The sequence below is a fragment of the Pseudophryne corroboree genome, chromosome 4 (assembly GCF_028390025.1).
Source record: "Pseudophryne corroboree isolate aPseCor3 chromosome 4, aPseCor3.hap2, whole genome shotgun sequence".
In the NCBI taxonomy this organism is placed as follows: Eukaryota; Metazoa; Chordata; class Amphibia; order Anura; family Myobatrachidae; genus Pseudophryne; species Pseudophryne corroboree.
In genome coordinates, this window is record NC_086447.1 from 907,585,037 (window position 1) to 907,602,093 (window position 17,057).

A 17,057-nucleotide genomic window follows, 5' to 3' on the forward strand; every position below is an offset into this window, starting at 1 on the left:
ATATACTCTGTGCTGCTGGGGGACCCTGCTCTTCCCACTATACAACTCTCAGTCTGTGGCTTCCTGCTGCCTCCATTCCCCTCCTCACATCATGTCACTGCCCCTGTCACATGCAGCCCTGTCCTCACTGACACATCACTCATCTCCTGATATACTCTGTGCTGCTGGGAACCCTGCTCCTCCCACTATATAATACTCAATCTCTGACTTCCTACTGCTTTATTCCCCTCCTTACATTATGTAGCTGCTCCTGTCACATGCAGCCCTGTCCTCACTGACACATCACTTATTTCCTGATATACTCTGTGCTACTGGGGACCCTGCTCCTCCCACTTTATAACTCTCAGTCTGTGGCATCCTGCTTCCTCCATTCCTCTCCTCACATCATGTAACTGCCCCTGTCACATGCAGCCCTGTCCTCACTGACACATCACTCATCTCCTGATATACTCTGTGCTGCTGGGTTTCCCTGCTCCTCACACTATTACTCTGTGTGAGCATTCCAATCATTCCCAACTACTATGAAAAAGGGGCACGCAGATATATATGAGATGAGACTGATAACAATACACTGTTTAGACCTTACTTAAATGCAACTTAGAAATGACCCCACTTGTGTTGGGTACACGTCTGCCCCCTGTCTGTGTCCGGTCACTCGCTTCTCAGCATGTCCCTGTCAGATGGACCCAGCTTTCATACCGGTTCTGTCATCCAAGCGCAAAGAAACCTATCTCTCCTGACCACTTACTGCTCTTACGGGTAATAGGAGCGAACAGCACTGACAGAGTTAAGAAAACAACTGTATAACAGGTAATGAAGCGTGAACAGGTCTGTGGAGACTCTGAGAGCATCTTGGTTTGAAGTGCACACCAGCATTATACTTTGATTTCCATTGTGCGGTGGGAATGAGAAGTGTCTGATGTGCTTCTTATCAGCAGGGGAATCTTCACTCACCGTGCAGCATAATACAATGGCTGCATATTACACATTGCTCATATATCAGGAGGGTGCCTTTTCCTTATCTATTATTCCAGACATCTTTATACAGCCATTTAGTACTTTATCTTGTCTCCCTCGTGGAACGGGTGTACTGGTTCATTAAAAGATAAACTGACAATCAGTTTAAATGTATTTTAGCCTAAAAAAATGGATTTTGCCTAATTTTGCCCAGCAAAGTGCGATGTGTAAGAAGTTACAGTTGCTGTGTTATTCCCCTGTACGAGCGATGGGCAAACAGGGATTTGCGTAAATCGTCACTTTGGCTGTTTTAAAATATGTTGACAAATGAGATTGCACTGACCTCCTGCCAATGGGAGATTGGTGGCACTGCCATGGGTAAAGGGTTTGCGCCCCGTCCCCCACAATGCACTCTCCAGACTGTTCTTTTCAGTTCTTTTTGGAGTGATGCATATATATCTTTCACTACATTGTTGCATATGTACATGTTTTATATATTATAATCCACAATGCCTAATCATACATCTATGACGTATATATGTTGAAAGGAACTAGGAATACATTATAAGAAAGACCTTACGGCAGGAATTTTTATTTCAAATACTAAAGATAATGTCCACGCGTGTAAATATAATCCACTCAAACAATATTTATATTTGCATCTGGTGGAAGCCCTGAGGGTGCTCTAGAGGAGCCCCCTACTAAAAGTGGTGCCCCCAACATTTTGCAAAGTGCCCCCACTACTATGTCATACCTTAGGAAGTGACATGTAAAGGACGACATTCTCTATTCCTCAGCTTGAGGGTAGCTTGTAGTACTCCAACACAAACTCCCAGGGTGCTGAGTGGAACAACTTAGGTCGACAATCAGTCGGTCAACCACTGAAGGTCGACATGGACATTAGGTCGACATGTACTAGGTTGACAGGTCAATAGGTCGACATGAGTTTTTCAAAAATGTTTTACATTTTTGGACCTTTTTATACTTTACGATCCGCGTGGACTACAATCAGGAACGGTAACCTGTCACGAGGCACCTTGCCTGAAGCATGGCGATCAAAGTGAGCCATTCGAGGGGACACGGTGCACTAATTTGGGTTCCCCATCACTTTACGAAGAAAACAACACCAAAAAAGTCCAAAAACTCGTCGACCTTTTCACCTGTCGACCTAGTACGTCGACCTAATGCCCATGACGACCTAGTTCAGTGGTCAACCTAATGACTGTCGACCTAAGTTGTGTCGACCCATATCCTAAGATTCAACCTTGTTTTGTTAATAATTTTCAACTTTTCCCCTCAAATTCTGCTAGTTCTAGGCTTTTTATGCCGAGGATACTTTCAAAAAAATAATAAAACATGTCCAACTGATTATATGATAAGAAGGTATACAGTAAGAAGACTCTGAATTACTGGACCACCAAAAAAAAACTCCAACTAAAGTCCTTTTGTGGAGAGACCAGCCTAGCCCAGAGGTTTTGAAACGTGGCCCGTAAGGCACCCCAACGGTCTAGGTCTTAGGTGTATTCATAACTCACCTGTGGCCAAGCATGGATAAGCTTAAAACCTGGACCATTGGGGTGCCTTGAGGACCGCGTTTGAGAACTGTTTTTGGATTTGGCTGTTACTTGTGTCTCTTTCCTGGTGGCTGCAGGTTCAAATTTAACAGACCCTGCATACAAACTGAAAAGAGTCTGCAATCAGGTTCATTAACTAGCTGAATACCCTTAAAGGCGTATGCGTTTATGCTTGGTTTTACCATCCTACAACCATTCTGGGTGAATTATCCATCTCTATTAAAAGTTGGTCCTATATATATGGACTATGGATGTTTTATATCCATGAAGGCCTTTGTTCCTTTATTTGTGATACCATACAGAAACCCCTGATGAAGTCGTTCTGACGAAACGCGTTGGGTCTGTCAAAGTCAGAAAAATATCATGATGCACACTGCCATATTTGCACCTCATATGTGTCCTCGCTGCGCATGCGCGCGCTCTCCCGTGCGTGCGCATACCCGCCGTTACGTGCACCCGCAGGCGCACGGTATGCGCATTTACGGTAGAGTTTATGTGCATCTAGCGTGCGACTCAATCGTTACATATTTTCACCATATAATGTATTTTGTAGATTATGGTCCCTTTGATAGAATCTGAAAGTTTAGTTAATGTAGCATGTTCATGGACAGAGAGATCCCTCTTTGTTTGATACGAAGGGTCAGACAAGGGTTATACAGTGGTGTTTAGTATCCATCGGAAGAGTATTTAATTAGCAATATTCCGGTGTTGGTTTGAAGCGGATTAATCGCTCGTGCGAATAGTTATGGACATAAGAAGTTTATGGACTTTTACTATATTTGCACTTTATTATCCATGCGGCGGGAAACCTAGTTTCCCACCCACCTGAGCAGTTGGAAATAGTCACAGCCCACCTGTATGAATCAACCTATGACCTTTTGTTATAATGCGAAGAGGAATTCCTGTGTCCAATGAACAATAAGAATATAGGACCATTGTACTGTATTATGTGTAGGGTATAAAAGGACAAGCCGATCTGGGCCAGCTCGCTATTCTCTTCAACGGTTCTCATTGCTGATAATCGGGAGCTGGATATCCAGAGGCGCATGCGATTGTTTCCCTTGAGCGTAAGTTTTCTCCGCAATCATATTGTCTTTCTTGTTATTGTGAGCCATATCTCTCTCTCTCTCTCTTCTCTTTCTCTCTCGTTTCTCTTATATAGTTTTTGTACTACTATTGTATTTCATGTGTAGTTATCTGGTTAGGTAGTCTATGTTATATTGGTAGTGTATGACTTGTATTGTATTAATCTTTTTGAACGTTCATTCATTTCCTTAAAAGGCGTTAGACCCTTAAACCGGTATTGTGTGTTCATTATATTGCAGTGGGTAATAGGAGCGTCTCTATCGCTCAGACAGCTTTAGTGTAAACCCGCTTACACAGTGTTGCATTCTCATCTTATCACTACGCAAGGATTTACAGTATAAGTACATTGTTTATGGTATAGTTATAAAGGTTTAACATTGTGAGCGTCTGCGCCGCTGGTGATCTCCTCGTGGTCCCGAGCGTCCGCTACGCTAATAGCGAACCATTACGTTAGTCGGCAGCCAATAGCGTGCCTGCCTGTGATCTCTTGGCCGTGAGCGAACGTGACGCTTGAGCGTCTCGACTACGGCTAAGCGATTGCTACGCAACGTGCGTACCCTTACGGTATTCCATACGTCAATAGCGTACAGTGTTCTTAGACCTCTTAAAGGGTTTTAAGTAAGATAAATATTCTGCTTTAACAATTGGCGGCTCGTCCGTCCTTCACATATCTGCACTAGGTAATTTCAGCAGACATTATCCATCAGCAAAGGGCGGGAGGTCATATTCCTTGTAGTGCTGTCTGGATAAGCGTCTGCTTCGCTTAGTAAAGGGTGCTGAAGGAATCCGGAACCAGAGGTAGGAACAACACGCTAGTGTCTTTTAAAACTGTTTATTTCTGTCTTGCGTACGCACGCACGCATATATCTGCATTTCTTTTCATTCGTGTATTTTCATATCACTCTCCTGTTTGCCATTTCACAATTGTTAACGGGCTAAGAAAGATTTGTTGCTATCAGTAGTTAAAAAGTAAAGGTAATACATTTAAGGGGTAATTTGTAAAACACGCACACAGCTTTGCCTAAGATACAAGGAGAGACTTGTGTGGTGCTCGGTAGATGATCAAGGATCACCTACATTGATAAACGTGTTAATTGTGTTACGGTGGATACCTGCCTTGCGTACACGTGTCTCTAACAAAAGACTGAGACTCGCGCACGCAAACCCAAAAGCCGACGCACGCAGCGTATATTACGCAACGGAGCGTCTGGGTACGCCCACGTAACAAATCACACGATAGTGTTATTTTTTTTTCAGGCGAAAAGGTGGCAACGCGATAAATAGCGCAAGTCAATTTTAGTGTCTGAAATCTAATTTAATAGATCCTTCTCTAAATTTACGACTCATCTGGTCTAAAGGAAAGAAATTTCTGCGCAGAAATAGAAATAGAAACAAAAGTGTACATGTGGTGAGTGAGTGTTTGCATATATAAGTTTATACAATTTTTGGAGGTTGAACCACAAGAAGTCGAGTTCTCGCCGGGTACATACATGTAAGTGACGTGCATGGTGGCTAGGGAGGCATCCCTTGTTAAACATAAAATCTGAGCATTAGAGTATAGCAGACCAGGAGGTCATACTGTAGCACAGACCAGGAGGTCCAGAACAGACCAGGAGGTCCAAGGTACAGCAGACAAGGAAGTCCGCTATAAATAGAGAAAAGAGCACAACCCAGGGGGTTGGTGCAGAACCCATATAGGCCATTAAAGCTCATGCTGAAGGAATTCGCAGCCGCAATTTTCGATTCCACTGGTCGCTCCGCACATAAGATTAGTTGCTTATGTGCAGACTGATTGTACTGCACGTAATTGTGTGCATTAGTTAGTAATTTGACCCAGTACCATTTGCGTACGAAAAGGGATCATAAACGCTATTTGTACATTCTAACGTGATTTGTGTAATTTTTTTTATTTTAAGGGAAGTTCGCTGGTCACTCAGGAACTATCCAGCAACCAATAGTTACTGGAAAGAGTAAGTGCTCTGCGGATCACCCTCACATGTTCCAGTAAATAGCGGTTCAGGTCGCAGGGGCCCTGGGTCGAGTACGCCAGCACTAGGGCAGTGTGTAGGTCGTATTGGTCGGCGTGGGCGAGTGAGTGGGGTACTCGGTAAACCGCCACCGTCGGCCTATCTTGAACATCTTGGTTTTTGTAAGGGTTCGCTGAAGCTAAAGCAACACCTGCAAGTTATGGGGGCCAGTTGTTCAGGTAGGGGGCGATCAACCTCGGTTCGGGTTGATTCAGTAAACCGACCAATCGGGTTGGCAAGGTATGTAATGTGTGAAAAATACGGTTCACACACAGAGGTTTTATGTGATGAATGGGAAAGAATGACTGTACATGACGGGGAGAAATTCCCAAGAGTAGGCAGCTTTAGCCCAGATGTGTTACTAAATCTAAGGAGAAGGATATGTCTCATTAAATCAACAAAGAGACGGATCAAACATTATGATTATTTGCAGTTATGGCAACAGGAGGGTGAAATACAGAGAGGATTGGCTCAGGCGGCGGGATCTAACCCTATCAGGAAACTGATAGCCACGGCACCGCCGCCACCATATATATCAGGAGAGAAATTGGTTGCGGAGAATGACGCATCAGGGGGTAACAAACAGGCACTTAGCAACTGTATAAATGTTAAGGATAATGTTAATAAGTTAAAGAATGCAAGTATTTACCCGTGCAAGTTGTACCCTGTTCTAAACTTTCCCCAGGAGTGTGATCAAGAGGACGAAGCATCAACAATATCGGCGCTCTCTCTAGCAGCCACCATATCAGAGACAACAGTAGGCACGGCCCAACCCTTAAGATTAGTAACAAAGGCCCCTAGCGGAGGGACAGGTGAGGTCGTATCAACGGGTAAGTACGGCACCTTACACTATGCTGAAACCATTTCACCGCAGGCTGTAGAATCTAATCAGAATGAGGTTATTAAACTTGCTCCCGTTAGGGTAATCGCAGTTCCCAATGGGAAAACGGACACCACAGGAGTCACTCCTATCAGAAACATTGCCATGTACAGCCCGTTTTCCCGAATGGAATTAAGAACCATAGTGTCTGAATTCCCTGATCCTAGGAAAGATCTAGTTGCTAGCCAGAAATACATCAGAGACCTAGGGAACACTGTAGAGCCCAATAACAAAGACTGGCAGATATTGCTGAGGGCATGTTTACCCTCCAATGTCGACTCAGCTCAATTTTTAGCTGACTGTGGATTAGACCATGATGTACCCCTTTCAGATGTGTACAATCAAGACAATGTAAAAAGAATAAATTTACAGTTAAAAGAGTATTTTCCAGCTGTAGTTAAGTGGAACAAAATTTTCTCCATTAAACAAAAGGAGTCAGAAACAGCTGCAGAATATTTTCACAGGGCATTATTAGAAATGGCTAAATACACGGGCATTGAAGACATCAAAACAAATGTAAATCATAGAGAAGTAGCAGTATCTGTGTTAATGGATGGTTTAAAAGAAGCATTAAAGACAAGAGTACAGACCACGCAACCATGTTGGCGAGGTCTGTCGGTGGCTACTTTGAGAGAGGCAGCTATTGATCACGATCGGAATATCACCAGACACAGGGAATTACAAGGTGATAAGTTAATGGCCGTAAGTATACAGGCCCTGACCACAAGGCAGCCTTTGTATAGATCACCAAACCCTGTGGGTAAGTCAAATGTGGTAACCTGTTATTCCTGTCATAGAGAGGGACACTTTGCACGAGACTGTAAATCGAGAAATACACAAAAGTCTTATCAACCCCCTAGACAACGACACGACACACGAAATTGGGATCAGGGACCGCAGAGACGGAGTCATGAGCCACATGCAGGGGAAACAAAAAGGTATCCCCCAAAAAGAGACTGGCAAGTCTCTGGTAGTTCCCATTTACCCCCTTCTCAAGTAGTTGCTGCCAGCGGGATTCAGGGAGGTCACCATACCCAATAGGGGTGTGGCCACACCTGTAATCTGCAGCCAGTAAAAATGATTGCAAGTCTTGGAAGTGAACCCGAAATTGCAATTAATGTAGCTGGTAAATCATTAAACTTTCTTGTAGATACGGGGGCGGCCAAATCAGTGATAAATTCGACAGTGGGCATGAGAACCACTGGTAAGACAATTCCAGCCATGGGAGTAACGGGAGTAGTCCAGCACTACCCTGTTAGCAAACCAGCCGAGGTTACAGTAGGGCCTTTGCACACCGAGCATTCCTTTTTGCTGGCGGCATCGGCACCGACTAATCTCCTGGGAAGAGATTTATTGTGTAAAATGGGGTGCGTCATTTATTGTACTCCTGAGGGTGTATTCTTAGACATACCTGAGAATCACGCTCAGGAAGTACGAGACATGTTAGACTCCCCATCAAAATTAATGTCCCACACTGTTATGTTAAATAGGAATCCATCCCAGGTAGAAGAAATTACATCTCAAATACCAGAGTCACTGTGGACTAAAGATGGACAAGACACTGGATTAATGGCAAACGTAGCTCCAGTAGTTGTGCAAGTAAAAGATGGTAGGATAGCTCCAAAAATCCCACAATACCCTCTGAAGCCAGAGGTGGAGTTAGGAGTTTACCCAGTAATAGAGCGCTTGCTACAACAGGGCATTTTGGTAAGAACATCCAGCACTGCCAATAGTCCCATCTTCCCTGTGAAAAAGAGTGGGGGGAGGGGTTACAGGCTAGTGCAGGATCTAAGGGGGATTAACAAAATAGTTGAGAGTCAGTTCCCCGTAGTGCCAAATCCAGCTGTCATCCTTATGCAAATCCCTCCCACTGCGAAATTTTTCACTGTTATTGACCTCTGCTCCGCTTTCTTTTCGGTACCCCTGCATCCTGACAGCCAATATTTGTTTGCATTTACATACAGAGGAGTCCAATACACATGGACTCGATTACCACAAGGTTTCATAGATAGTCCAAGTATATTTTCCCAGGCTTTGCATGATTGTTTACAGTCTTTCCAACCAGAGAGTGGATCAGTATTGATACAGTATGTGGATGATTTACTACTGTGTTCAGATTCATTGGAAGCGTCCCTGAAGGATACGAAACAGCTCCTGTTTCATCTTTCAGACACAGGACACAAGGTTTCCAAAGACAAGTTGCAATTATGCCAAACTAAAGTAAAATATTTGGGACACTGTCTAACACAAGGACTGAGACACCTGACCGCTGATAGAATTCAAGCAATTAGAGACATGACTCTGCCACAAACCCAGCAACAGATCAGAACGTTTTTAGGAATGTGTGGGTATTGCCGTAACTGGATCCCAGGGTTTTCCATTCTAGCGTTACCTTTGCAGGAGATGGTCTCCTCAAACAAACCTGATCGGATTTCGCATACAGACGAATCCGAGATGGCATTTGAGAGACTTAAACAGTGCCTAACGCAGGCGCCAGCATTAGGTATGCCAGACTATGGGAAACCCTTTGAGCTGTACGGAACAGAAAGTGCTGGTTGCGCGGCAGGCGTCCTAACCCAAAAGCACGGTGATGCCAGCAGGCCGGTAGCATACTACAGCGCTCAGCTAGATACGGTAGCGCGATCCCTCCCCACATGTTTGCGAAGCGTTGCTGCGATAGCATTGCTAGTAACGAAAAGCGAAGATGTAGTGCTAGGTCACAACCTCACAATTCATACACCACATGCAGTGTCAGCCTTGCTAAATTCTGCCCAAACCAGACACGTCTCATCAGCGCGGTTTACAAGATGGGAATTGGCACTAATGGCCCCCGTAAACATCACCATAAGGAGATGCAGTGCATTAAATCCTGCAACATATCTCCCAGGTGTGCCTGGACAGGCACAAAGGGTGGAGGATGAGAGTGGTGGGGAAGGAGAATTTAACACAAAGGAGGACACACATGATTGTATGGAATATTTGACCCAAAATTTCACGGCAAGGCCTGACATCAGTGACAACCCACTAGAAGATGTAGACTTTACTTTCTACACTGACGGTAGTTGTCACAGACAGTCAGACTCGGGAGACTTGTGTACTGGATACGCAGTCGTAGATGACCAAGGCACCATAGAAGCAGAACCGCTAGGCCCACCTCACTCAGCCCAGGTTGCTGAACTGGTCGCCCTAACCAGAGCATGTGAATTGGCTAAGGGCAAGTCAGCCAATATCTACACCGATTCTAGATACGCCTTCGGTATAGTTCATGATTTCGGAGCCCTATGGCGCCTCAGAAATTTCATGACGGCAGCTGGTACACCGATAGCGCATGCAGCTCACATCAAAAGGCTTCTAACAGCGATACAAGAACCCGACAGAGTGGCTGTTATCAAGTGTAAAGCACACACATATAGCCAAGACCCGGTATCACTTGGTAACAGCCGAGCAGATGAAGCTGCTAAGTTAGCAGCCGGTACCCCCAGACAGACAGACACCACACAATTGATGGTATTCAATACCATCAACACACAGAAGTTGTGTGAGATGCAAAATTTGTGTTCCACACAGGAAAAGGCAGTCTGGAAGGCAAAAGGATATGGCCAGGAGTCCTCAGGACTCTGGACGGATGGACAAGGTAAACCAGTGGCCCCCAGAACATATCTTCCATGTTTAGCTGAGGCAGCACATGGGCTGACTCATCTGGGCAAGGAGGGAATGTGTAAGTTGGTAAGAGCATATTGGTGCGCCCCAGGATTTTCATCTCATGCAGGTAAAAGAGCAATGTCATGCCTTACCTGTTTGAGAAAGAATATCGGAAAGGCAATACCAACAGAACCATCTCATATCCCACCCACAGGCGGCCCTTTCCAGGTAATACAGATTGACTTTATACAATTACCCCCTTGTCGAAATTTGAAATATGTACTTGTTTGTATAGATGTATTCTCAAATTGGGTCGAAGCATTTCCTGCGGCCACAAATACCGCTATGTTTACTGCTAAGAAAATTGTGCAGGAATTTGTATGTAGATATGGTATCCCTAGAATAATCGAAAGTGATAGGGGTACCCATTTTACAGGTGATGTCTTTCAAGGAATGTGTAAGTTGATGGGAATTGATAGCAAGCTGCACACTCCATACCGTCCACAGGCGAGTGCGAAGGTGGAAAGAGTGAACAGCACTATTAAAAATAAACTGAGCAAAGTTGTGGCAGAAACAGGATTGACATGGCCAGAAGCTTTACCCATTGTACTATACAGCATCAGAACCACTCCCAGGTCCCCTCTTAATCTGTCCCCCTTTGAAATCTTGTTTGGTCGACAACCACATGTTATGATTAACCCTCAGGATGATTTGAAGTGTAACAATGAAGTGACTGTAAAATACTTGATTAACATGAGTAAACAGCTAAGGAATCAAAATGATAATTTGAAGTTGGTGATTCCTGATTTACCAGATAGTAATTGTCATGACATTGAACCTGGGGATTATGTAATGATACGGAATTTTCTACGCTCAGGTTGCCTTATTGACAGATGGGAAGGACCATACCAAGTCTTATTGATTAGCACGACAGCATTGAAGGTTGCCGAGAGAGAGACTTGGGTTCATTCGTCCGATTGTAAGAAGGTTGCTGATCCAGAGAGGTCCCGTGATAAGGAACAGACGGTAGAAGAAGTTGTATCACTGGAGTGTCTGTTCCAGGAGGACTGAGGCGGCACCCGAGCATTGAAAATCACAAGATCGAAAGCAGTTGTCGATCCCCTGTTCCCTTTTATTGTTTTTCTCCACTTCCCATCCCCTCTCCCTCAACTATATTTTTTTCCCCCCTTCTCATTCTTCTCCGTTTCCTCCTATAAGATGGACTTGCCCCAAGAGACTGTGATCCGGATTTTCCTGTTGACCATGATGTTGACCAGAGCAGTCTGTTCCGGCGAGAGTACCATGGAGGTCGAGAGAGGTTCTGGAATGGGTTCTGATGACAGAGATGGAGGCGTAGTTTTCCAAGAACAACATAATCAACAAGCAAAGGCGAGTATCAGAAAACGATCCGATAACATAGACCATAGAAGGAATTGTGAAGGATTGTTAGCTGAAGAAAACTGTATCTGTAGGCTCTGTGACAATGTAGTTGAGGATGGGTGTATCAAGAAATGTCAGTCCAGTTTTAATATCCACATGGACCGGCATCCATTGAGTGACTATCACTCCTTAGTGGGTAGTGTGTTAAATCAAACAGATTGTTGGGTATGCTCTCAAGTACCTCAAGGTCATAGCAAATCAGGACTAGTACCATTTCCTTTAACGGTAGGGGAGGTACTTGAGCTAAAGGGTGGGAGACCGGTGGACAGGAGGTTTAATATCTCCAGTCCTCCTAGTTTGAAGCTCCACCAATATCATGTGGATAAGTCCCTAATATGTTTTAACATTTCCAATCCCCGAAAGCCGGGAAATTGGGAAGTGTCATGGAGTAACCAAACCATGACCTTTTCATATAGGGCAGATAGAATGCTTACAAATACAGAGCTTATACGCCACATAGCCAGTAGAGAAAAATATTTCCGATATAGGTATACCCTAGGAAGTAGGATTATGAGAGTTGGAGAGGTATCACCAGGATACTGTGCACATATCGTACAAACTGATACGTGTACTAGACAGATGGGAGAATTAGGGTTAGGAGATTTCACATGGAAGATGTGTAATATGGTTATGTCCTACTCCGTCCCATATGTTCTCCCCGATGATGCATATTTCATATGCGGGAGGAAGGCGTATAAGTGGCTTGCCCCAAACTCAGAAGGGTTGTGTTATATTGGAAAAGTACTGCCTGAGGTAATGACTGTATCACATGCCAAAATGAAAGATATACACCGTGTTGCCCAAGCTCCTTATACTCACACTCATTACGAGCACGTAGTTAAACGGCACCTGATAGAAAGAACAGAGCATCCGGCCTCTGACATGATCCATGAATCCACCGGGATTCAGGTTCTACTCGCGTTAGACATCACTCGCACCGCCAGAGGAGTGTTGAATTATAAATACATATCAGCGCTTGCAAATTTATTAGACAATATCACTGAAATGTATGACGACACTTTTAGGTATACCGGAAGGGAGCTTCAAGCTTATAAAACAGAACTGGTTCAGCATAGAATGGTTCTCAATTATCTCACGGCAGTGACAGGTGGATATTGTGTCACACTGGCAACGCAGTACGGCGTGAAATGCTGCACATATATTACGAATAGTACCGAGGATCCGGTCGAGGTCATAGACCAAAAGATGGATGACATTCTCCAATTAAAGTGGGAATTTCGCAGGAGACACAATCTCACCCTTGCTGCTGTGGGTAATGAGCTGACTGGTTGGGTGTCATGGTTGAACCCGCGAAATTGGTTCTCTGGTTTAGGAGAATGGGCTCAAGGAGTCATAATGGATGTTGGGAAGTTTCTCCTATGTATCTTAGGTGTTGTCATATCGATTGGCTTGATATTTAGATGCGGTCAGGCTTTAACGAAGTGTAAACGAAGTACTAGGGTGATGAGTTTAAGGAGTGAGGAAATTGTAATTCCAATGGATTTGATCTATGACCCAACGGTAGAGACAATGATGTGATGAAAATGCGATTATACGGTCCGTTTCTTTCACCTGTTTTTCCGTTTTCTCCAAGGTAAAAAGACCCACTTGGACGAGGAATTTGATGATCCTGTATACAGACAACAGATGGATTAAAGAAGAAGTTTTGACAACCTTATACACAGATATTTGATGAACTATGCCATAGACCCCCAGTTTCCCTAGAAATTTTAAATTTACGCTAGCCCAACACTTTTGTAAGTCTATGGACATTGACAAAGCTTTTTGCCCACACCTTTTGGCAAAAGCCCAAAGAAGACTGCATTCAACAGACACCAGACAAGACTTCAACCGACAAATGTTCATTAACCTGACATAGAATACCACTGCATTTACCATAATTGTTTCTTATCTTCATCTCTACAACCTTCAGGTAAAGCACACACATAGGCGATAGGGAATACCGGCACAGATATCAGCATTCACATATTCCCCCATTCATGTATCATCAACTAAAATGTGCTCCCCCATTTTGTTGCAACCAAAAGCCGAAAAGAGCTCGGTAAAGTTTGACAGCCCATCCACAGACCCTTAATACGGGATAAGAAGGAATTCAAATGTATACTTCGCAATACCTCGAAGCTTGATTTAAGACACGTACGGCACGATGATACATGACCCCCCAAACATGGATTCATACACACATGCTTCTGCTATCTCCCTAGGTCATACCCTTTTCCTACCTTCTCCTCTCCTCCCCTACCCAACCATAGAAATATTTACACATGACATATATTTTTCTCGTTTTGAAATGTTTTAGAAAGTGGCAGTTATTGGTGACTGCCAAAGGGTGGACTGTCAAAGTCAGAAAAATATCATGATGCACACTGCCATATTTGCACCTCATATGTGTCCTCGCTGCGCATGCGCGCGCTCTCCCGTGCGTGCGCATACCCGCCGTTACGTGCACCCGCAGGCGCACGGTATGCGCATTTACGGTAGAGTTTATGTGCATCTAGCGTGCGACTCAATCGTTACATATTTTCACCATATAATGTATTTTGTAGATTATGGTCCCTTTGATAGAATCTGAAAGTTTAGTTAATGTAGCATGTTCATGGACAGAGAGATCCCTCTTTGTTTGATACGAAGGGTCAGACAAGGGTTATACAGTGGTGTTTAGTATCCATCGGGAGAGTATTTAATTAGCAATATTCCGGTGTTGGTTTGAAGCGGATTAATCGCTCGTGCGAATAGTTATGGACATAGGAAGTTTATGGACTTTTACTATATTTGCACTTTATTATCCATGCGGCGGGAAACCTAGTTTCCCACCCACCTGAGCAGTTGGAAATAGTCACAGCCCACCTGTATGAATCAACCTATGACCTTTTGTTATAATGCGAAGAGGAATTCCTGTGTCCAATGAACAATAAGAATATAGGACCATTGTACTGTATTATGTGTAGGGTATAAAAGGACAAGCCGATCTGGGCCAGCTCGCTATTCTCTTCAACGGTTCTCATTGCTGATAATCGGGAGCTGGATATCCAGAGGCGCATGCGATTGTTTCCCTTGAGCGTAAGTTTTCTCCGCAATCATATTGTCTTTCTTGTTATTGTGAGCCATATCTCTCTCTCTCTCTCTTCTCTTTCTCTCTCGTTTCTCTTATATAGTTTTTGTACTACTATTGTATTTCATGTGTAGTTATCTGGTTAGGTAGTCTATGTTATATTGGTAGTGTATGACTTGTATTGTATTAATCTTTTTGAACGTTCATTCATTTCCTTAAAAGGCGTTAGACCCTTAGACCGGTATTGTGTGTTCATTATATTGCAGTGGGTAATAGGAGCGTCTCTATCGCTCAAACAGCTTTAGTGTAAACCCGCTTACACAGTGTTGCATTCTCATCTTATCACTACGCAAGGATTTACAGTATAAGTACATTGTTTATGGTATAGTTCTAAAGGTTTAACATTGTGAGCGTCTGCGCCGCTGGTGATCTCCTCGTGGTCCCGAGCGTCCGCTACGCTAATAGCGAACCATTACGTTAGTCGGCAGCCAATAGCGTGCCTTCCTGTGATCTCTTGGCCGTGAGCGAACGTGACGCTTGAGCGTCTCGACTACGGCTAAGCGATTGCTACGCAACGTGCGTACCCTTACGGTATTCCATACGTCAATAGCGTACAGTGTTCTTAGACCTCTTAAAGGGTTTTAAGTAAGATAAATATTCTGCTTTAACAGGTCGAATCAGTTACGGTCTCTTATCTAGTTCATCAGTACACCCTACAGAATATACACCTATAAGGGTGAGGGTGTTCTTTAAAGGCTTGAACAGAAAACCTATTGACTGTATCTGGATGTATTTCTTTTAAGAATGTTTATATAAATGTATGGAACCTTTTATTTGTAAAAAAAAAATGTTCATATGAATTTATGGAATTCTATATGGGTTTTTTTTTAATAAAAACAAATTGGTATCATATCTAATTTAGGCCATTCTGGCCGTCTTTTTGTTCGGGTGTGTTCTCTGGTGTGAGGGTATACTTGCAGGTGATACCAGTTATAAGAATCCACACCGTGGAAGAACAGCTACTGGAAATACTAAAATCTGAGTGTTTTAAAGTTATACCAAGCGCAATTGGTTATTGTTTTGTTTATGTTATTCTTTGAAAGTTCACTAACAGGGACTTTCTCCATATTGCTGCTGGTGGGTTGAGCGCAGGGTGGAATAAATTTTTTTGTATCTATATATATATATTGCAAAAACAATAAAAAAAAAGAAAAAATAACAGACATACCAGCCACTTACTTTCCATCGTTGTCAGTGTGGGATCATTAAGGAACGTCACTGCCACGATTTCACAACAGCTCAGTCGCACATAATGCATTGCTAAACTTTTGTTAAATATGAATAGTGTTGGCGTTATTCAGTTTTACATTCTGAGAGTCGTCTCTATACCGCGAGACATCTGGCAGTCATTATAACGTGCGCAGACAGTGCAATTCTGGCATCCTCTGATACTACGTGCTGAGCGTATAATACAAACAGAAAATGCCAAATCAACAAATTTAGAATGTGACAAAAAAAGAACAAATAGATTGAGAGTGAGGGAGATTTTAATGATATTCTGCAAATATAATCTCTGCAAACCAGACGGAGAACACTGTGCCTTTCCCGCTGCAGGTGAAGCGTGTTACGGCTCAGGGAGTCACGCTTGTTAAAAAGGATGTTACAGATTATATAGATGTATCCTACGCGTTTAATCAGTCGCTGGGGATTAGACATATTCCCTTCCTGATATGTGAAAGATTCGTTTTGATCTGTTTGTATACGAGGAGCTCTTCCATACGTGGCTGCATACTTGGCATGAGAAGGCCCCTCCCCTTTGGATACTGATGGAAACAAGTGGCGCGGAGGCGTGGTTATTCAATAAAAATGGTGGCCGGCCCGTGTCCTGACAGTTCTGTAATGGTTTTGTATAAAGGTGCTAAGGGTCCCATGTGGTTTTCCAAGTGCCAGCATGTCCTGACAGCCATTTAACTTGGACATGACAGGGCTAGCTGGGACCTGTAGTCCACCAATACATTTTTTGTCCCATTTTTTACTAAGTGTTGTGGAGATAGCCCTAATGTTCTTATAACAGTGTGGGGACTTCCTGGAGAAGGGGGGCATGTCACTATTATTTATTTATTTGCAGACCCCACTTCCCCTATGGCCGGGCCAGGCTTGGACTGGCCCACAGGGGTACAGGTGTAACCACCGGAGGGCCCCACTGCCTGGGGTCCCACCTTCTGCTCTAAGTATCAGGTTCCAGACTGTGCACTTGAATTGTACATTATACATATGTTACCTTATACTGGACTATGGTGTATTATATACAGTGCATTGCTGTTATTAATCTGGTACATTATCATGCATGCAGCAGCTGAACTTACTGTATATATTTA